The sequence below is a fragment of the Diceros bicornis genome, chromosome 8 (assembly GCF_020826845.1).
Source record: "Diceros bicornis minor isolate mBicDic1 chromosome 8, mDicBic1.mat.cur, whole genome shotgun sequence".
Taxonomy (NCBI): domain Eukaryota; kingdom Metazoa; phylum Chordata; class Mammalia; order Perissodactyla; family Rhinocerotidae; genus Diceros; species Diceros bicornis.
In genome coordinates, this window is record NC_080747.1 from 69,756,308 (window position 1) to 69,779,498 (window position 23,191).

At 39.5% G+C, this 23,191-nt stretch overlaps 1 protein-coding gene across 1 annotated transcript in view; it reads left to right on the forward strand.

Annotated features, from left to right (window-relative positions):
• Positions 1 to 14,653: 14,653 nt before the first annotated feature.
• ARHGAP24 (Rho GTPase activating protein 24) overlaps positions 14,654 to 23,191 on the forward strand; it is a 468,734-nt gene continuing 460,196 nt past the window's right edge. The window contains exon 1 of the mRNA XM_058547442.1: positions 14,654 to 15,016. The gene's annotated coding sequence lies outside the window, so the exon portion shown is untranslated. The remainder of the gene's footprint in view (positions 15,017 to 23,191) is intronic.

Consider the following 23,191-nt stretch of genomic DNA (forward strand, 5'->3'; position numbering starts at 1 on the left):
ATCATAGTTCAAGGCCAATTCTTTCCTTTGCTCTTACGCGCTCTAGCAGAAAAGTAAAGTTTTCCAACTCTAAGGGTACTAGCAAAAGGTAAAAAGACATAATCCAAGCTAAAATCTTCCACATCCCAGAGCAACATTTACTACAGAACCTTCTTTAGGCTAGAACACATATGCAGCCACCTTTACTTGTCTCTTTACCTCTCACTCTCTACCTGTCTTTTGGCCATGTAGTCATTGGAGATCATCTTGTTTTCCAGCATTCTGGAGCCCATCAATGTGAATGACATTCTACATTGAAGAACAGACAACAACTGATAAAATCATGCTTTTTCTTGTTTTAAGCCTCCCCAGCATGTCCCAGACACAGAGGGAAATTCACTTCAAATTTCTCTTCAGAAGTTCTTGCCTATTTCACAACTGATTTGTAGGCAGTGAGCACTAAATAGTCCTGAATCACTTCCTGCATTAGGTTTCCTGTCCTACCTCTCCAAATAACTTGAAGGAAAAAAAAGTGGTTTTTGGATGGGTCTAGAATTAACTACAAAAATATGCAATATACAGTCTTAATGTCTGTCTATTGAAGTTTGCATACACAGATAATGATGCTGGAATATTGTGACAGGTTGTCTAGCCTTCACTGACAACCTTTTATTAGCTATTTGCAGGATCGGTAGCTACTAAACCATTTTCTCTTGTAGGCTACATGATTGTTGTTTCCAACCTGATCTAAAAATATATCTGCCACAATGGTCTTCTACTCTCAAGGACTCAATCTCCAGACTACTGTCTTTAGGCTCACATGGAGAGTTTCAGAGTGAAGGTGAGAGGGCCAATTGTCTCTTTCTCAGAGCATTTGCCCCGTGGTAGGGGCTGGGCATCTGTTCTTCTGCCTGCTTGTCCTTCATTCTTACAATGCCACATACCCCTTGGTGGTTGACCTTTCTTGGCTCTTTGACCTCATGCATCTAGCTGCTTAGTCAACTTGTAAGGATCTCCTGGTGCTTATTGTTTGCATGGACTTTGAGCCTCCCGCCACCTTCTGCTCTTGGATGTTTGCCTACTTGAATTTGGACTCCCCTGATGTCCACTTTTCTTGTTCACATGAAGACTACTTTCTGGTCTTGAATCCATAATCCTTGATCTGCTGCCACTCATGAATATAGAGAGCAACTTGCTTTTTAGGCTATTAAATGTCAGAATTGTCTGTCTGCAATTATTGCATCCTCTCCAAGAGTATCCTCATAAAATTCCAGCCTCTTGTGGTTGTAGCTGCCTTGCTTCAGTTTTTGCATGATGGTACTTCATCATGTGAATTACAGTCTTCATTTACCTGTTTCAAAAATCTTGAAATGAGGTATGCTTGATTTGGGTATGAGAAGACTGATTACCATTCAAGAACTGGTTACTGATTGAATCATTACTGGTAATGAGGACTAGTGCTTAAAGGATTTCTTTTGAAACTGGAAACAAAGTATAGTATGGTTGGTGTCCCTGACAGTCAAACCTCAATCTATGAAAAGATTGTGATGCTGATGTCTGTTTCTAAATTAGTTTTGGGGACATCGGAAGAGAACATGGACTAGAGGAAAAAGCGCTGGGTGTTAGACAGCCTCAGGTTCTCACCCCAGAACCTGGTGGTTTGCTTACTACCTAGGTAACTTTAGACATGTCACTTAACATCTCTGAATTTCAGTTTCTTGCAGACTCCATACTGTTGGTTACGGAATCAAGCGAGACAGTATACACAAAGTCTAGCATAGTTCTTAAACCAAAATAGATCTTTAATAAATATTACTAGCCCATATCCTGACTCCTTAGACCCTCCATTCTTTACACTGCCCTACACTGCTCTACACACAAATTTGATCACATCAATTTCTTTCTTAGACCTTTCAGTATCTTAGAATGAAGTCAAAACTCTTAGAATTAAGATAAAACTCCTTAGCATGGCCACAATATCTGATTTTACCCATTAAGGTATCTGAAACATAATAGTGCACATAGTCAGGAGGGCATACCCTCCTACCTGCCACCCCCTTTTCGTTTTTCAGAATAACACTTTTGCCTTTCAGTGTTGTCTCTATTGCCTGTTTACAAGTTTAGGGTTGAAAGGAGGTTGTCCATGTGGATGGTAACATAAGAACTGAGCAAAGTCTTAAACAGGTGGTCGGTTTTTCTGCTGTGGATAGAGGCTGATGGGCTTTCCAGGGGAGAGACTAGCATAGCTTCTCTCAGTGTACAATATACATTGTTTACTGGGATGGAAACTGGACCATCTATGGCCTCAGTTCCTGCAGAACTCCTGGGTGGGGGTAGTGGACATGCTCACCTAGGTGCACGCTTGGAGATCTCAGCAGAATGACTTTGCCCAAGTCTGTCACTTTGTCTCATTCCTTTATCTCTCATCCTCTCTCTCACAACATCTCTTTCATGTCCTCTATTTCTCCACATTGGGGAATTCTTTCTGAACTAAAGTTGGGGAGCTATCTCTAAATCACAATGTATTCTCCCCTGGTTTAATGCCTATTTAACTAGTCTTTCCATTACCCTGAATCATAGGGTTTCAAAACTATTTGGGGGTTGTTTCTGTCTTTGTTGTTTTCCCCGTGCCGTCCCTTGCCTGAAGCAAATAAATTCATAGACTGAAGGCACAGGGGAGAAGGAAATACTAGATAGAAAAATACATTGGTCAATATTTCAAAGATTATATCTCATCATATGAGTCTAATTCCATAACACAGAAATGTTCTAGGACCTATCCACCATGTGAACGATATTTATGTGCGAAAATATATTTATAATTTCAATCGAAGTTATTAGGAATGTATTACCTGTTGCTGTAAGTGTGGCACCAGGGTAGACTGCTTTCCATCATCCTATTCACATGACTACTAAGTAGCTGAACTGAGGACTCTTCCACCTCTGAGCTGAGCAGATGAGGATCTGGAGCAACCTGGGCAATGGACCTCATGGCTACTGCTCCATTTCAAGCTTGCTTCCTGCCTTATTTTCCTGCTCTCTTGAATTTTTCCTTTTCTTTGTGACCACTAGTAACTTCCTTTCAGCAAGGATTTCTCTTCTCCCCTGTTGACTGTGACAAAGCAAAGTCTCTGCAACTTTGCCCTTTATCCTCTGTCTCTGAAGTTAGTAGATAGGCTTTTTTGTTTGTTTGTTTGTTTAGCTATTTGTTGTTGTTGTCTTTTTCAGGTCTAGTTCTGGTCCTGTCACTGTTTGATCTCAGAGAAGAACCTGTGCTCTAGTCCTTAATCAGTGGGACCCACCTCTGAAATTAGACAATTGGGTTGGGCGTTATATCCTCTCCCATCGCTCACACCAGGATTCTGGCACATAATAGGCTGAATTAAGGCTCACCTTCACTTAGAAGAGAAGATAGAGTCAGTTTTTATAAGGAAAGCTGTCTTAGATATCCTGTCCCAGAAGTCAGAGCAGGCATTCTAGTGTGAAGGTGGGGAGCCTCTGGGAGAGGTGCAAGAAGGAGAAGAGGAGAGAGGACAGGCTCTGTGAGAGAGAACTGCCATCCCGTTTCCTCTTTATCCTCAGCAATCCTTTCCTAGCTCTGTAAAACCTCTCCTGGGTTATTTTTGGACTGGTGTGTATAGCAGGGATGAGTGGTGGAGAAAAGATAAAAAAAGGAAAGTAGAGGAATTCCAAGGATAGGATGGGAAATTCAATCAGCCATTTGGCTAGGCAGCCATTTAAATTAAAAAGTTGTGCGTTAAGTCAGTTGAATATGTATCAGGAACTACCTAAGTGGAGTGTTGAACAGCATCATGCTTTCTTGGATTAGATATAACTGATACCTGACTCAATTTGTCAGCTTCTCGAAGAATATCTTTTTGATTTTTGTGTTCGAAATCTTTGTCTTTTCCAACATTTGCCACAAAGGTTCATATTGAATGTATCGGCCACCTTGGTTCTGTGGTCATTTCTCGGGGACTCATGAAGGTCAAGGCCTCAGAGAGCATTTGAGGAATGAAGAAGATGAGTGTTTTCGGTGGGTTAAGGTAACAGAGACTTGGCGGAAGATGTTCAGGGCTGAATGGTAGGAGTAATAGAAGCCCCCATTTGTTAAATGTGTTCCCTGTGTCAGGCACTGTGCTTTTCAGTTCACATGCGATAATTCATTTTGCATGTGGGGTACCATCATGGGGTACGATCTGTGGGGTACCATCATGACACTAATGACTCCCAGCTGGAGAGGACACACCTGTGGGATTAATGGGGAGACAGCGACTGACATCTGACAAGGAAATCTCTCGTGGGGAGAACATCGATTAACAAAGACCAAACAAGACTGAGTCCATTATTAGAACATTACAAGTATAATGGGAGGAGTTCAGCCAGCAAGTGAGGAATAGACTATTGAAGAAACTAGTGCTAAAGACTAACACAAAATAGGAATCTCCAGGGAAAATCTATGGTTCTTGTAGAAAAGGTGGGTCAGTTTCCTGTTGGGAGTTTCTTGGAAATCACTTAGCATTGATGACATTTTTTTCGGTATCTTATTCCAGCCTCTTGGCCCCACCCTTTACAATTCCATTGTGAAGCACCTATGCAGATTCTGGTATGTGTAGTTTTCCAGATCTCATAAAATCATAATATTAATAGTAATCAGATTGCATTATACATTGAACTATGAGATTTAAGCACTTTCATTTTTAAACAACCCTCATTATATCCAAAGGATCTCAATGCTTGACAGATCCATGAGTACATTATAAAATGTTTGAACCTCTGTACTTATAATGTGCAAACATCAATATATGCATTCTTCATGCTGGAGCCCTTGTGTACTGTGATTTGAAGCTAGTGATCAGGCAGGAGGGCAGTTGAAATGCTCTTGGAACATAAGTATATTGAAGGTTGCTAAGGAAAGACTGATGGTAACAGGAATTAGTTGATTTTAATAATGTAATTTGTTCAGTATCACTAAAGCAATTAAAAAAAGAAAGAAAGAAAAATATTTAAATCTCTAAATTCTGTGCTGAAAGATCTAAGGTGGTAGCACAGCTTGTTTATTAGCATTGTTAAAAACAATGATCAAATGATTAAAATAGAATTATAGTGGAACCATCTAGATAGATTCATGACAGCCATTTTAATGAGTTCCATTAAAGATAGCAATAATAATTAAGCTATTTTGAAACAAGCTCAATAGTTTTTATAAGGAATCCATTGTGCACATTTCTCTCAATTCCCCGTTGGTAGAACAGTAGTAGCAGGATGTTTAGACTGTGGAGTCTGGAAAGGGCTGTGACCCTGACTGCTCTGCGGGGAATTGTGTAATGAATTAATCCTGTGCGTTCTATTTGAGAAGAGTAGTTACAATCAGCGTATGTTATCCCTCCCTACACAACTCTTCCACCTTCAAAGAACAATGGAAACACTAAAGGAGAGGGGACAGTCTAAGGCAAAGGTCTTCAGTCTTTTCCCAACTATTAGAAACTCTTTTAATGTCAGAATATTTAAAAGTCTTCTCACATGCATGTAGTTGTATTTTTAGTATCCTATTGATTAATTGAAGGTATAATGACACCAAAGTTCTATGAATTCAGGAGTAATTTGCATCTTATTAGTCACAACTTCTACATCCATAGGGGTAATATTAGTGGATTTTTGTTTGAGTCTATGATGTTTTAGATCTCAGACAACTCTGCTGTATTCTTGTCCTCCCTTTCCCTCTCTCCCCAGGATAGGGCCATTGGTATTGGAAATCTGGAGTGGAAACAGATAGGTCCCTCTGTTTCTGCAATTTCTTCTTGTGATGTTGATCTGAGCAGGAAGTTGGGAAAAAGGAGAGTGGGTTACTAGGGTGTAGATATCAACACATGTGGCATCTATTTGCTCTTTGCGTGAGAATGTTTTTCTTATAACTTATCGCAAATTTCTATTTTATATATTTGTATTTGTAATTGGAACAAAATAAAAGTTAAAGGAAGAATGGAACTGAATATTTATTCTTTGTCCCTAATTCTGTGAATATTGAGACTTTATGTAATGAATAATTAAAAGGCTCTTCATATAGTAAATAAATTTTGACTTTATTGGGCTCAGGCATGACCAATGATATTTGTAAATATCACTCAATGTAGATAATTTATTAATCTTTTTATTGCAGCCATTTAAGCAAATAATTCATTTTTTAAAATTTTAAAGCTTTATGACTGCTCAAAAATAACACAAAGTTCTGATAAATATCCATAGGTTGACTTATTAAAGCTCATTAGTAGCCTAATAAGGAGTTATTACATAAATTTGTCATGGTGTCCTAGGTTGTTACAAAGCTGTGTGTTCATGGACTATTAGTTCACATTTGAGCACAGTATGCTTCACCCTGGAAAGGGCTATTTTCACGGGGAATTCCTGCAGCTGTTAAATAAAAAATACAATCATAAGGTCATAATCTTACCTCCATAAAATGCAAAAGCAAATTTTTTTACTATTAATGGGTTTATCAGTATCTATTAGATAAAATTGTATATTTCAGAAACATAACCAGTAATTACAAAGTCAACATGGGTATAACATGGGTCAATTAATAACATATTCACATTAAGAGTATTGAATTCCTGGCCTATTGCACTTTATGTTTAGAAATCATTTTGCTTGCAAGATAACCTCTGAATATGATAATCTTTTAAAAGAAACTGTATGTAGACAAGGCTAACTTTAGACAAGCATTTTAGTCCTAAGGTTGGCATTATTCATTAATAAAATTAAACAACTTTGCTATAATCTTCTTTTCTTTTCATTTAAACATTAACATAAATGCTTAGTCTCAAAAATTCTAAATCAATATAATCTTTGTGTGCAGTTTGTTAATTATTTTAAGTAACCATTTGATTCTAATTTTTTAATTCAGTGGGGCACATCATGAGGAATTAAGTCATTTTATACACGGCAAGTGGCTTAATATTAAATATTTGTTTTATAACATCAATTTTATAAGACACCTAATGACATTAATATTTTTACAGTGATCCTCCAAAAAAGGAAAAGAGAAATGGGGGGAAAAAGGTAACTTGAAATACTTTTAAGCCTACAGATTACATTTCTATAAATTTTGTCAAATTTTGACTCAAATAAGTATGGGAAACTTCAACCCAAATGTATATGGTTTTAGAATTTCATAAGCAATTAAAACTAGAGATTAAAATAAAGGTGGTGTTGTTGTTGTTTTAAGCTTTTCTAGAGTAGTTTTCAATCCAGAAAATACTTTAATGTTTGTAAATTGATTTTCAGAAGATTTGATACTATAACTAAATTTTCTATATACCGAGTGTTTTTTTCTATTATTGTACAATTCAAAACCAGAGATTCTGTGGAATACATCCTAAGAAAAACACACCTAGTAAGTACCTGGAAAACCTTCACATTAAATATACCCATTGTCTTTTGATCTATAAAGTAATGCATTGAGAATTTAAAGAACAAATGAGCAAAAATATAAAATATGTCAAGATGTCTTTACATACTGGTTAACATCTAGGCTAGCATCTGTCTAAAATAATGATATAACATTACCATATGAAGAGTAAGTCTTTTGTTTGCCTGTAAAGATAATTTTACTGGGCCCCCCAAAGGATGGTCTCCTTCTCTGCCTTTTGTTTGTTTGTTTTTGATATCCCTTTTCTTGAGGAACTTGGAATCGTTTTCCTCAAATTTAATTCAGAGGACATTTGAATGGACTCATCTGCGATGTCCCATCCAAAAGCATCCTTCTTCCTTGAAAATGCATTGGTGTTTCGGGCTGAAGTCTTGGTGCTTCAATTTCCATCTTGTGGGATTACTCCCCATAATAGTCATTGAGAAGCCTATTTTCCTGGCCTGTCTGTTCTTGAATAAGGCACACAGGGCAGAAAGTCTCCCACTGAAGTCATCTAGCACAGATTGCTCAGCATTTAGAAAGCCATCATTTGTCCTGGTCAGCCTCAACTGCGTTTAGTCCCATCTTACTCCCAACCTAACCTCTTCACTCTTGCAAAGTAAGGCTTTACAAAGCTTGCTTGCTACCATTTTCAGACTTTGAAAAAGTTGAGAAATTTGAGACAAGACGAGAAAAAAAATGGAAATGAAGAGGATAATAACTTTGTAGTCCTGTGTTTTTTTTTTTTTTGTTTTGGTCTGCTTAATAGCCCACATGTTGAACTGCCCTTCGGTCATTGTCTTCTTGGAATATCTCCTAGTTTATTTTGAAAATCTTTCAAAAATCACATTATTTTAATTGATTTCCCAGGAAGTTTATGTTTGGAAATTTTTCAAATATTGAGGAACTACTGATGCTCAACTCTATTTTTTTTTTACATAATCAGCCTCTGCCTATCTTTTCTATGTCTTAAAAAGCAAACGTTGTTTCATTTTTTCCTTCAGCTTCCCTTCAAGATCTTAAAACCAATACTCATTTCTCAGGAGTGAATTTTTAAGTTTGTGAATTATCTAAACCACTTGCTATTCTTCCTGATATTTCCGTCTGCTTTTTGGCCAATTCACTGTTCATTAGCATCTCCAACAGATGGTGAGCACAGAGAGAAAGAGGCAGAGCAGTTAATTTTGCTATTTGTTGGAAACTTGAATAAAAGGTTTGGTGGGATAGGACATTAAAATTAATACCTAAAATGGGATTTAAAATTGGTCATAAAAGAATGTAATGATAACAATTATTGGCAAGCACTTGACCAGTATACGTGAAATAAGAAAGGGAAATTTTGTTGTCCTTTGCATAGGGAGATGCTGCTGCTGACACAGTAGTGAAAAGAATCCAGAATTTGTACTCAAATGGCCTGAATTCAAGTCTTATCTTCATCCTTCTTTAGCTTATGTGATTCTGAGCAAGGTGTATACAATGCTTCTCTCTGTTCTCTCTTCTGTAAAGTGTAAGCAATAACAGATGTTTCACAGGGCTGCTGCAACGAAAAGACATCACATATACGAAGGCACTTTAAAAATTATCAGGAATATTCCTATTATTTTATTATTATTTTTCATCATTATTAATCTGCTTGAATGAGTTATTTTGATTCATTTACACTTTCTTATTTAGTTTTCATCCAAGTTAGTATACTAAGTTGCTGGTTACGTCTGCACTCTGTAACAATAAAACATTTTATTCTCCTTGATAACCTCATTGGTTTTAAATGACTTACAGTAATGACCCCAACCCCAGTCTCTAGTTAACAGAGATACAGCCCAAACCAGGAAGCTAACATTTGCTCAAGCATGGGATCAATTGTGCCTAGCATCCAAGCCCGTTAGCAGTCTTAATAGCTTAACTTTGTATCTTGACCGTATATTGTCTATTACTGGGACAAGAATTCATAATGAGGTAAAGGTTTTTCTCTTTAAATTTCAAATTATCTGAAACTATATAAAGCAGGCAATGTAGTCGGGAAGAAAAAGGGAAAAGGAGGCAAAAAAGTACATCCATTATTTAAAGAGCTTGGAATATGATGAAAATAAGATGAAATGAGGAAGAGCTTGGAATATGATGAAAATAGGATGAAATGAGGATTTCCTAGACAAATGATAAGGCTTGGAATATACATGACATAGCAAGTAGACACATGTAAAGGATCTGTGGATAGTTTACTTTCTATCTGCTTGAGTATAAGGCATACAAAGCAATTTTTAAAGTCATACATAATTTAGGTAGTCTATAAGTAAATAATTCTTGGGTGCAGAAAGATTTTATTTCTATGGCAGTATTTAATTTCTAAAAAATGCGAACAATGAGAAGATTCCAACATGAGAATGAGCTTGAAATCTGCAAAAAGATACGTGTGTTGAGAGTAAGCCATCTAGTTGTTACTCAGGTGCTCAAATGGAGTTAGATTTTTAAATATTTTAAGTTTCGTGTCAGTTTTAAATTAAGAGCTGAGTCCACAAGTGGAAAGTTGCATGTCTGGAAGAATGTTTCACTTAATGGGTGTGCATGTGTGATGTGAATGTGCATGGCGTGTGTGTGCATGCCTGTACTCACAGGTGAGTAGAGAAGGAGACAGGATGTGGTGAGCTGAGAAGTGAATGACTGAAAATAAAGGCTGTCTTAGAGAAACAGCAAGCACAAGGAAACACTAGAATAGTAAGTGAGAGATTTAGAAGTGGCCACTGAAACCGATACCGAACCAAGTGGGCTTGCCTCCTGGTGAGTTAAATAAGACTCTACACCAGTGGAAGTTGTCTCACAAAGTAAAGTGTATTTGCAGCAAATAGGAGGCCATGAGGAATCATTTCCCAAGTCATGGCATCCCCGAATAAAGGAAAGCAGGAACTTTGATTTGATTGGGGAATGAATATTCAAAAGGGAGAGGTGGGTATTCCCTTGCACAGGCGCAGTTGGAGTATGTGCTTCCACATAATGAGGCCTAAACTCCTCCTGGAGAGATCTTTGCATTAAAAATAAGGCAAAGGTCATGGGCATAGCTCTTGTGGTGAGGGTTGGTCAGTTTCAGGATGGCTGGTGGTTACATCTCCTTAACACACAAAAGGAAAAGAAACAACTTGGAAAAACAGTTAATTGCTTCCAAACCCACCTTTGAGTTTCCCCAGGCCCTTAGTTGGTGACAAAAGTATAAAGCAGGAGACATTTCTGGGAGCTGACTGGGAGGAATCTACATATCTTGGAGGGGAGAATTTAGTTCTTTAACAAAATTCAGTAAACTCCCGAGTCTAGGCGAAACCATTGTCAAAGAAAACTATTTTAATTGGAAACTGAGGTTTGAATTTGGGGCTCAGGAGAAAGGACCTCACTTTGGTTAACAATATGATCCAAACCATTATATAAGATAGGCGCACACACAGAGGTGAAGAAACAGTTACACATATTCAAAATGTTAACAATATTCATCTCTGACTGGTGAGATCACGGCAATTTTTAAATTCTTCTTTTATGCTTCTTTGTAACTACCCAGTTTCATGAGTTGAACATATATTAGTTTTGCAACTACACAGAAAACAACAAACACTTTTGGAAATAAATTTAATCATGGATTTTTTTTTTTGGTACCATGTAATCTGGGGGTCAAGGGGACGATGGAGTGTGACATGGGCTGCCACCAAAAATATGTCCATTTAATAAGAGTATAGTGATGGTTGACACTATGCTCCACTCAGGATCTAAACAGGCACAGAACTTGCTTCATTTTTAAAGCTCTTGACTGACAGCAGGCCTGTGATGGAATTATAGAGGCAGGAAGGAATCCACCACCATAGCAGCCTTTCTCTCTTTGCCGTTTTCTCTCCTTTGTTATCTTTCTCACAGGGATTTAGCTGGATTTATTTGGTCCCACCATTTTAATAGTAGTAGAGCATCCCCTTTCCCTGAATCATGTGATCCAAAGTTTTGGTGACCGTGGGCATGAAACTCCTTCAATCTCTTTCCTCCTTATTTAGCTAAGACAAAATTGGACTTTCTCAAAAAGGCACTTCCACCAGGAAATAAAAAGAAAAAACAAAAACAGACGTTTTGAAACAGACATGCTTTAAAGCACAGCCTTCTATCTTAATCCTGAAATCATATCTTGGCATATTCCAGTACCCACATAAATTCTGCATTGTTGGTGAGAGCCCGAAGGAAATGTTAGGATTTTGGCATTTCTTGACTATTCAGTTTTGTTACTGTGTTTCTTGCCCTCTTAGGAATTTATGTTTTCCCAAAAGAAAACATCATCAAAGAGCCCCAGTATCTGATATTAATGGATTAGTGGGTAACATGACAATACATTACTCTATGCTAAGGTCTTCAAAGAATCTGGCAAGGGATCTAGCCAAAAACTTTTTAATTTTTAAATTAGTAAATTGCACTAAAACACATTGTTAATCCATAGTTGTTTAATAGTACTGTTTGACTCATATACTTGAAATATTAGACAAAGTGACTGTACAAACTCTTGCTGAGGTTCCTCTAGTGAAACTCCAATCAAGTGGCCTGACAACAACAGCATCCAGGGGACTTTGTCTATGGATGCTTTTCCTGTCTTTGACTCTGGCAATACTGATACTCAAACAATTTGTCCAAGCGTGGTGAGGCCATTATCTTCTTTCTTTCTCTCCTCCTCCTCCTATTTGATTTCTAGGTCCCTGAAATCCTCTGGTCCCCTACACATCCCCCGTATAAATCTGAGGCCCCTCAAACCCTGCCTGCCTTTTACACCCACCTTTCATAGACCCTTCTTCCGAGAGGGTCTATAACTTAGAAATCCTGGAAGGTTAGCCCTCACTCTTGAAGCACGTGTGGGTTTTATGGAGTTCATCTGAAGCATGCCTTTAATTCACAACTGAGTTGACTGGTAAAATTCAGCTTTAAATGATGCCCCAGGCAAATTCTCACCAGAAATCCTGGGAATTGAATGACAGACACCACCTTCCCTGGAGTCTGTATCAATCACATCAGCATCCTCCTCTGTTTAGAATCTTTCAAGTCTCTTGTTTAAGAATTTATTTCTCCTTTAAAGTTGCTACACTCTGATGAAGGATGGCTCCTAGTCCTAATTAATCCACAAATAAGAGAGGGATAACATGGTTGGAGTCACGTGAACAACCAAGCATTTTCTAGTTCAGGTTATACCCTCTTGTGATGAAAATCTTTGCTAAATCCCTAAGGGACTTCTAGGAAAGGAATACAGTGCCCCTTCTCTTTCTGCACAGAAGTGGGAGGGGAAGAGGGGGCTTTGATAGATACACCTCTCCCCTGCTTAATCTCCAAGTGACGATCTTCCTATCCTTCAGTTGTACTGTCAAGCTGAAGATCATCATATACATCATACCTGTCAATGAAGTGATGTCAAGGGGAAAGGGTGGAGATGGCAATCAGGAGACGTGAAGGGAAAGGCTTTGGATGCCAGGGAGTGTCACAGAGGCATGTCTTAACCTTTCAGATTAGCGACTACCCAGTAACCACCCTGAGTTCAATTTTATATTATCTTCAGTATAAACTGCTTGTGGTAATAATTGTTAGATCCTGCAATAGGTTACTGACATGATAGGTTCCTTGTCTTTTTTAAATATCAAGATCTTGAATCATGTATATTGACACTTGTCTTCCTGAGGCTTTTGAGTCCATCAAGAGCATGCAGATTTCATTTTGGTTAATTTCATTGTTTTCCATCTTTCACCTAAAACTGCCCATTGGCACTTATCTTTTTTTTTTTTTTTTTGTGAGCAGATCAGCCCTGAGCTAACATCCGCCAATCCTCCTCTTTTTTTTTTTTTGCTGAGGAAGATGGCCCTGGGCTAACATCTGTGCCTATCTTCCTCCACTTTTATATGGGACGCCGCCACAGCATGGTTTACCAAGCAGTGCCTCGGTGCGCGCCCGGGATCCGAACCAGCTAACCCCGGGCCGCCGCAGCGGAGCGCGCGCACTTAACCGCTTGCGCCACCGGGCCGGCCCCCCATTGGCACTTATCTGCCAAGGCACAGGTAGAACATGTAAAGCCATGTAAGTTGATGAAGGTCATTTATTCCTACCAATTAGAAAATAAACTACATTGCCTCTGGCTAGGAATTCCATACACATTTTTGAAAAGGAAATGCCAAAAGAGAATTTATTTTCCTCGAAGAACTTAATTTGATTCATTAAAGGGCTGAGAATTCTCCAGCCAGAAAATCAATTTTCTAGTGGGACCTCAGGCTGGGATGGGGCAGATCACCAGGAAGAAAGACTCCAAGAAACCAGAGAAAGAGGATAAAAGAGAAAATACGTATCAGTGTCCACTTAGGCTTTTATTTTTGGTGTTTCTGACTTTGAATGTGTGCTCTTTCTTCCATATCACTGGAGATCCCTAATGAGGACACTCTAGTTTGTGTCTTCGGGAAATCTGGAGATGATTTCTAAATAACCTAAAGCTTTATAAAGCTTTTTGAAATAAATCAAGTTGGCCTTCCACAGAACCAATACTGAAAGATCTAGACTTGCAATAGACTATTTCTGGTGGTGGTGGGAAGGGGAAAGGGGGCTGCATTAGCAAAACGTTTACTACTCCATCCTTTTCCATACTGTGTAATTCTGAGAGCTTTTAAACCATGATGAGGAAGTAATTATGCTTTGAATTTCGTTAGGGATCTAACTAGAGGGCATCCATCTAAACAAGCATTTCTAGGAATACAGGTTTAATGACCCAGGTAATTCTGATTGGAGAAATAAGATTTTACACAGAGAGCTGAGGGAAGCAAGTAAAATCAGTGTGTGGGGTTTGGCCAAAGAAATGCAGAGCTTCTAGTGTGCAGGAGACATGTATTCTCCATCCTTCTCTGCACCCACAGCCCCAGATCTGTGACCCACAGGTATCTATGATACACTTGAAATGAAATGAGTGAAGCCAGCTGCGGAGGGACCGAGGCAGGGTGGGCTCTGTCTTGTCGTCGGGGAGCCGGAAGCCCGGCAGTGTCACTCAGGCTCCGAGATAACCTAGCAGTCAGGCGTTGGGCGAGGGCAGGCTCCTCCCGGCCTCCCCAGTAGTGCGGCTGGAATCTTCTGAAGCTGCCAGTTGCCAAATGAAATCTGAAACCCCGGGCTGCGTCTGAGGGTTGGCCCCGCTCAGTTGTTCCAGCCTCTTGTACTGTAATATTTACACATTCACACACAATCACTCTTTCTAACTTCTGGGACTCTTCTTTGCGCAACTGCTAGGATTTCTCAAGTGCATGTGGCAACTCAGCCCAGCTCCGGGTGGAAACCGGCGGGGCTGCGGAGGGTCTCGAAGGCCCCGGGAGCTGTCAAGGCTGCGGCGGGGACAGAAGAGGATCGCGGCGCGGGCGGCAGGGGGGAAACACCCACAACTTTCCACCTCAGCCGCAGCTCTTTCAGCCGCTGCGCATTTCCTCCGAAACCACAGCTGCAGAGCAACCAAGTGCATGGGGCGCAACACTTCCCCTTGTTGTGGGAAGTAAAGAAGCCTTCTCTCCCCACCTTTTTCTTGTCCTTTCCTTTCGGCTTGTTCTGGGAGCCTTTTCCTTCGGAGCAGCCGCCGTCCCGCGTCTGTCGTGCGCTCGGAGCAGGGTAGGTGACGGCGCCGCGGGGGTGTGCGCCGGGGCCACCGCGGGAGGCTGGGGCGCGGCCTCGGGGGCGCGCGGGGGCTGCGGGCACAGCTGCCTGCGACAGGGGAGGGGGCTGCTGGCGGCGAGGAGGGATCGCAGGAATCCCGTACTGGTGCAGTGTGTGTGTGCGCGCGCGTGTGTATAATGGGAAACAATGTTCCTTTTTTATTTTTGAAAGGATAAAAACGGCGCAAGCCGTGTATGTGATAGTATATGTTTCGGGGCTTGAAAATAGATGGAATTAATAAAAACTCGTTGTGCAATTCAGTTCCCTTGCTGTCCATCCTCCCTTGCTGTCCATCCTCCCTTGCTGTCCATCCTCCCCTGCCCCCCTGCTTGTTTCCGCTAGTATCTTATGAGAGTTTCCTAGATAACAGGCATACAGAGGTAGGTTTTAATAATAAGCACTTTTATTGCCAACATAAAGCGTTAGGGAATCTTTGGTGAATTTTTAACCACCCAAAAGATTTTGTCTAGGTTTTTTTAAAAAGTAACTTTTTGAGGAAGTAGCCATCCTCTCGAGAATAAACATGTCATGTTCTCATTTTTAAAAAATACTGGAGACTGCGTTTCTTTTATAAGTCCTCAAATAAAAGGAGAGATAATATTCCTCTGGATTCCCTAGAGATGTTAGGTTTTCAATACCAATTAGTAGGAGGGAGTTCAGACTCCCTTGTAGTCTGTGTCTATTTTAATTCATTTGAATTAAAAGATAATCTCCAAGCTATTTCTGTTTCCATCATAGTTTATTTTATGTTACTCTTTTTTAACCTAGCAGGACATCACCATTGCATCTCTTTCTAAAAAGAGGAAGTAACTAAATCATTCTGGGTATTTGAAATATAAAAGTTGTGAAGGGTTTGCTTATCCATAAGTAAAACAATATGTGTTGCTGTGTCTACTAAGTAAGACAAATTAATTGAAATCCAGGGATGTTTACAGTAGAGTTAAGAGCTTTACTCAATTACTGAGAAGATGGACAGACAGATTAAATACAAACAATCTGTCCCCTGATTCTAATTAGAACTGATAACCAACCCTTAAGGGCAAGAATGGATGTTGGTATTAAACCGGGCATCATAAAACAAAACACACAGAATTAATATGTTAGAAAAAGCCAGAAGACAAGCATAAAGCCATATCAGACTTGTTAAGATCTTGCTCTCCCTTTTAAATTTCTTAATACTTCCTCTTCTCTGGGAATATTTCAGCTTCTCAGAGAGCCCAATAATACAATTCTCCTGTCTTCCCTGAGTGTCTGACCTTCAGGTAGCAAGTGGAGAAATCTCTTCTCTTTAGAGCCATTACTGAGTTGTCAGAGAATTCACCTTAGACATCTTGGAGGAGCGAGATATTGACAAAACTTTAAAATAAATAACATCCTCTTGCCACTCAGAGGAGATATGTTCTTGGTGGAAGACCTTTAAGTGGGAATAAGGGATAAACTGTGAGTTTTTCAGATCTGGAATTTAGTTTGAGGTATGTGTAAGGAATACACAACTAGTGTGGTAAAAGGAAGGAGAATCTGTAATTCTTTCTACATGTGAAAGGCTATTGAAACTCAGTTTGTCCTTGGCTTTCAACTGTATTACTTGGTTTTATTACTTAATCTCACGGGTTTGGATTTGAGAGAGGGATAGTTTCTCAGTAATGTTCTTTTGGGCTGTGTATACTGTGAATTTGAACCATTTTGAAAATACAACCTGGTAGTAAGTGGGGAAGAATTATGTTCTCAAGAAAAAAAATCACTCCTGAACAAATGGCAATGTAGCCTTCCAGACAAGAGTGTAGATTTAACCATAAAAGTGAAAAGTGTTCTGGGCTGGAATCCCCAGTGAAATCCTTTCAGGTTTTGCTCGGTGTGGTAATGGCCAAAGCTCTGCGAGTTTTCCTTGGTCATGGTTTTATTTACTTTGTGATCTTGGACTCTCCAGGGTGGGGGGTGGGCGTTAGGGAATATGGGGCATGGGGCTGGAAGGGTGAGGAATGTGCAGCAGGTGGTCATGAGTGGTTTGAGTCTGATTACTTTGCTGACTTGGCCAAAGCCGAGTTGGTGTTTACCAACAGTGCTCTTAGTAGTTTTGCTGTGACCTACTGGCCCATTGAAGTGTGTTTTCTTTCTGGCTCTATTAGTGTTGGGGTTGGTTTCTTAGGGTGGAAAGCAGGCAGTGCTGCTGCAAAGTCCAGACCATGCATTTGGTTTCTGTTCTTAGTGTTTGCGGTGCTGCAGGACCATTTTAGTTACCTGTGGTTATCTTCCTGTGGTCTTTTCCAGCCGGTGGTTAAGGGTTCTTTTCATGTGAGTTGAGCTTATGAAATGGTGATTCCTTCTTTCTGCCACTTTGTGTGTGTGTGTGTGTGTGTGTGTGTGTGTGTGTGTGTGTGTGAGGAAGATCAGCCCTGAGCTAACATCCATGCTAATCCTCCTCTTTTTGCTGAGGAAGACCGGCTCTGAGCTAACATCTATTGCCTCCTTTTTTATTTCCCCCCGCAAAGCCCCAGTAGATAGTTGTATGTCATAGTTGCACATCCTTCTAGTTGCTGTATGTGGGATGCGGCCTCAGCATGGCCGGAGAAGCGGTGCGTCTGTGCACACCCAGGATCCAAACCTGGGCCGCCAGTAGCGGAGCCCGAGCACTTAACCGCTAAGCCACGGGGCCGGCCCCTGCCACGTTTTAATTTTTGGTAGAGGTGAGTGCTTTGGAAAAACAATATGGGGGAGGTAGATAGAGCCTTAGCTTGGAGCCCAATAAGAAGGGACAGCCACCCAGTTGGTCACACATGGGTGTGTAGGTAGATGGTAACAAGAACCTGAGGCGTGCGTTCTACACTGATCACATTTTACTGAGGAAAAAAGCAGAAGAGATTTAAAATAAAACGATGCCTGTTTCCTTTTAAATCCGTGGCTAAAGGATTAAGATTTCTCCCAGATGGAGGAAGGTATTTAAAAAATAAAATTGTAAATAGGCAACTTAGCCATGAAGTTAATGCTCTTCTTGTGAAGGGTTGGAGGCACAATGGTAACCCATTTGTCTTTACTACATGAACTTAAACTTTACAAGATTATGATGGTTTCAACAGCTAAGTAAAAGCATGTTTGAAAGTGGAGGGATTGTTGTGACAAGGGGTCAAAGACTGTTCAGTGTTCAGAGGTTATTGTGTGCATGTGTGCTGTCAGCAGCATCTGCGCTCTATGGTGGCAGTGCTGCAATTAATCTAAAGTGCAGGTCTAATTGTGTCATTCTCTTGTTCTAAAACCTTGGGTGGATCCCGATGACCTACGACATTAACTCTAAACTCTTTAGTGTAGTGACTAAAAGCTCTTCAAAACTCTGCCTTGTTAGCTTTCTCTCTCCCCTCTGTTTATACTTCCGATTTCTTGCTCATGGATTTTCATTCTCCTGGAATTCCCTCTGCCTGGAAAGTCCCACTTGATTCTTGGTGATCCATTTCAAGTGGAACTTCCTTTGGGAGAACTTACCCAATTCCACGAAGGAAGAATTCATCATTTCATCTTGTTTCCTTCCATGGTGTTTTGAACATACTTTGAATAATTATTTTAATAATTTTTATGTGTCCCTCCCCCCAACCAACTACAGTGAGTTCCTTAATGGGTGTAATGGTGGTGGGAGAACCGCCTGTATCCTAGTGCCCAGCAAGCTGTCTGAAACGTAGTAGACACCTGTTAATATTTCCTTAGTAAATGAGCAAAGTCATGAATGAATAAAGTACCGGTGGACTCCAATTTGTGCAGATAGTTACATCCCAAAAGTCCATTTAAAAAATGTCTATTTGGACTCAGAGTTTATTTTCCGAAAGTAACAATGCTACAAAACATAATTCACTTTCCAGACCAGCCCACACAAGCCTATTTAATTCCTACAGTAGATGAAATATTGTGCTTTTCCAATTCTAAAGCAAAAGCAAAACAAAACAAAAAACTGCTGTGGAATCATCTTTTTCTTTTGGAAATCACAAAATACACGTGATTTTAGAGATAGTAGAAACAGAATAGATACACATTTTCCACAATTGATTTTTATATTATCCTATATAATCTATAATCTGTCAAATCCTGGTGGGAGGTCCTAGATTTGGCTGTGAGGACTAATAATTGAGGTAAATTTGGAGATTGTGTAGCCTGTGGAATGGACGATATTCTTAATTAATCAAACAAAATAGAAATACTAATTTTGGCTATTTAATAATTATCTTGAGTAGTAGTGCTTGAGAGAAATTGTATTTAATTAAAGGAGAATGTGGAGGTGGATGGAGAGGAGGAAATTCAGAGGGGCGCCTTCTTTCATGTTACTGATTCTTTATTGTATTGATTTTCTTTTCATCTCATTTGAGCACTTAAGCAAATCCAAAGTTTCTCCTGAAAAAATTTGCCTTCACCTACAGTTATTTCTGCTGCCTAACATGCAGAATAAGGGGGTGTTGCACTCCATTTGAGCCAGAATACAAATGGGCTCATTTCATTTTCAGAGGAGTGATACCTTGTTATTTGCATACCTGCCGTTTAGCACATGGATAATTTTTCAATCAAGAATGCATAATACTTGTGTTTCAAGCACTAGCCGGGGACCCTAAGTTCAAGTTGCTTCTTATATAGTATCTCTAAGAAGACTGGAAAGGCAAGCATTGATATTTAAGAATAATAGTCTACTTAGTTTTCTAAATCTTCCATGCTCTCTAATCAAATTATATGACCAGAGGTGTACCTAGCCTAATCATATTATAGCACTTTTTTGTTACATTGTCTTCATTACACTGTGCTTTAATATAATAGTCTTTATTTTTTGCTGAGAGTCAATGTAAAAGTGATGGGATGCGTGGAAAATATCTAGGCACTTTTTATTGTGTATTTCAATATTCCTCATACAAGGATCTCCATAAATTCATCTTTGATTTTACTGCTTTAAAAAGTCTGTCTCTTCTGATTAGTGCTGTTTCTTTTGTTAGAACAAGAGAGGCTAAGAAATCACTGTGTTTCTCATTTTGGCTTGTCACCCATGAAGCTCAGAACTAAATCTGAGGATTAATTGTACCCTAGTCGAGGTTTTCTGATGACCTGGTTTGCATCCTTTTAGCCTTTCTGTAATGCACCTGTCATACCCATACCTTTTAACTAAGTTAACTCAAATCCATTACAGAAATAGGTTGAATTACCTTCATTTCGTATTTTTTTTTACTTATTTTTTAGAATTGTGGTTAAATATTTATAAATTTCTATTTTGTATCTTCAGTTTAGTATTTTAGAGCCAATAATTTTTCCAGATCATTTTTTTGTGGTTCCTTGAAACATTTGAGGTACTGTTTTTATACTCCCTGATGGATAAAATGGCCTTGCCCCAAATGTTACATTTCTTGAAAACCTTACAATGAAAATCATGGCTGAGTGATTTTGAAAGTAGATATTTAAGGCCAAATATGTGTGTTCTTTTCAATATGTGTATCACAAATGTGTAGAAGAGTGCCCTCAGGGATATCTCTGAGAAACAGAAGAGAAAACCTTCTTTTTGTTACAAATGAAATCTCTTGATAAATTGAGGTTTGTGGAGCTGTAATTAGGCCTGTTTTCTGCCCGTTAAATTGAGTCTTCACAAAACATAGTAATTTTTCAAATTCCCTGAGAGAGGAAAGTAGCTCTCATTTTGTCCCGAAATTTTTCTCTCTGAGTCTCACAGACTCTCATGATGATAATCACTGTAATGTTAAAATTAAGTACCTACTAAGTACCAAGCACTCCACAAGATGTTTTTATATATATTACTTCTACTAGAGTATATATATTATATTATATATATATATATGTATATATATATATATATATATATATATATATATATATATGACTACTTCTGGAAGTAGAAGTAATTAGCAATTCTAGAAATAAACTATATTATATCTAATTCAGATTTTATTATTTCCATTGTATGAGGATGTTTAGAATCAAAACCAGATCTATCTGAATCCAAATACCCTGCTCTTTTTGTTATGTCACCTTCCTCTCAGTACTTTGCTCTTCAATTATTAATTTTGGAATCATAATCTAGGTGTTCTGTGGGTTTGACCTACAGTACAGACCCTGGTCTCAACAAGTTCTCCAGAAACTGGCCTTGGAGCTCTCTTTTGGTTCTTTTATTTTTATTTTTATTTTTTTTTAAATTTTTTAAGATTTTATTTATTTATTTTTTCCCCCCAAAGCCCCAGTAGATAGTTGTGTGTCATAGCTGCACATCCTTCTAGTTGCTGTATGTGGGACGCAGCCTCAGCATGGCCAGAGAAGCAGTGCGTCGGTGCGAGCCCGGGATCCGAACCCGGGTCGCCAGCAGTGGAGCGCGCTCACTTAACCACTAAGCCAGGGGCCGGCCCCTCTTTTGGTTCTTTTAGATGACAGCATTCTTGTGCTGATAAGTTGGGGCCCCTAGGATAGGTACCACTATCAAGTTTCTCGTGTGAGAAAAATGGCTCCATCTACCACAGGCCGCTAAATGAATCAATTAATCTATAGTGATCAGCCTGACCAGACTTTATTTTCTGGTGAGAGGTAAACAGAAAAGGTATAGTAGGTGGAGCTTCAGTGATCTCTCCCCATTACTTAATTCCCAGACATGGGGACGTATGCCCCAGGAACACTGTGAGTGACAGGTGGAGGTAGAGGGGAGAGAAGACAGTAGGGGGGCTAGGTCTGATGACTAGAGACCCAACTTGGGGAAGCTGAAATATAGCAGGGGAGGATGATTTCATTAGGAGTAGCAACTGAGAAGGGGAGAAAAGTTGAGTTAGTGGTGGTGGTATAGTCCTCACTGAGCGTATAGAAATGAAATGAGCAACAGGGAGAGTGATTTCCAAGCCAGTCTTTCTCAAGAAGTAGCATTTATTACAGGAATTGTTGGAGTGCATCTTACTCTTGTTTGTAAAGATACCTAAGGAAGAGAATTCTCCAGCCTCCTTGAGGCGTTATCTTTGATTGTTTCAGTGTGTTGGGAATATCTGGTTTTAAAATTTCTTATATGTAGGAACTTTACAGCAAGAGAAGGTGAACCAGGAGAGTCAAAGGAGCCTAATGTTATCTTGTCGCACCTAATTGCGTAAACCTAGGATTTAGCCACATGAGTACCACCTTCAGAGTTCCATTTTTGTTTTTGTATCCCATTATGGTTCTAATTGTTGTTGTGAAATGCTCAAGTGAGGTGTTGACAATTTTATATAAAGGCATCTATGGCATATACAGGAGGCCTCAGCCCTCTCACATTTGTGATTTGCTGATTAGAGACTTCATATTTTGGTAACAACAGACACTTTCATCATGGAATAACTTTTCTGAATCTATGGGGTTAGATTCAAATTGGCACTTTCCATGGGGGAACCTTGGTCTTTGCTGCCTGGAGACAGGTGGAGGCCACCAGGAGTTGTCTGGGTGAGGAGCTCTGAGAACTCCTGCACAGTAGGTGGAGCTGCTGGAGGAGGAAGGACGGGAGAAGGGGAGAAGCAAGGTCACAGGGTGACAAGTGTCAGAAGCGAGGGAATCAGGAGAAAAGACAAATTCACAGACAGCACAAGGAACTAAAAGCCAAGGGAAGCAAGGCAGTGTGTGATGTGGCAATTAAGAATTCAGTCTCTGTCTAATAGTGGATAACAATTATTGAAGGCTTACTGTGTGCTAGTTATGCGAAGCACTCGTAGTGGGTTATCTCCTTTAATCCTCACAGCTCCCGCGTGAGTAGGCCCTATTATTATCTTTCTTTTATAGATGGGAACACTGAAACTTGGAGAGGCTTAGTAACTTACCAAAATCACACAGCCGCTAAGTCACGGATCTGGGATTCAAAACTAAAAATATCTCACTCCAGGGGACAATCTTTACCATTATGCTGGAATTAGACCTGTGTTCCAACCTGGCTCTGATATGCACAAACCTTATGACCTTTGGCAAGTTGCATTAACCTCCTTGAACCAGAGATTTCCTCTCTGTGAATTATGGCATTTAATAAAACCTACTTCATAGTGTTGTTATGGGCTTTTAATTTATGAAGTGAGCAGTGCGTTTAAAGAGACTGGAAGGGCATCTGGCCCCTGGTAAGTATCCATACCTGTCAACAGTTATTATTATTAAATTACATGATGAACA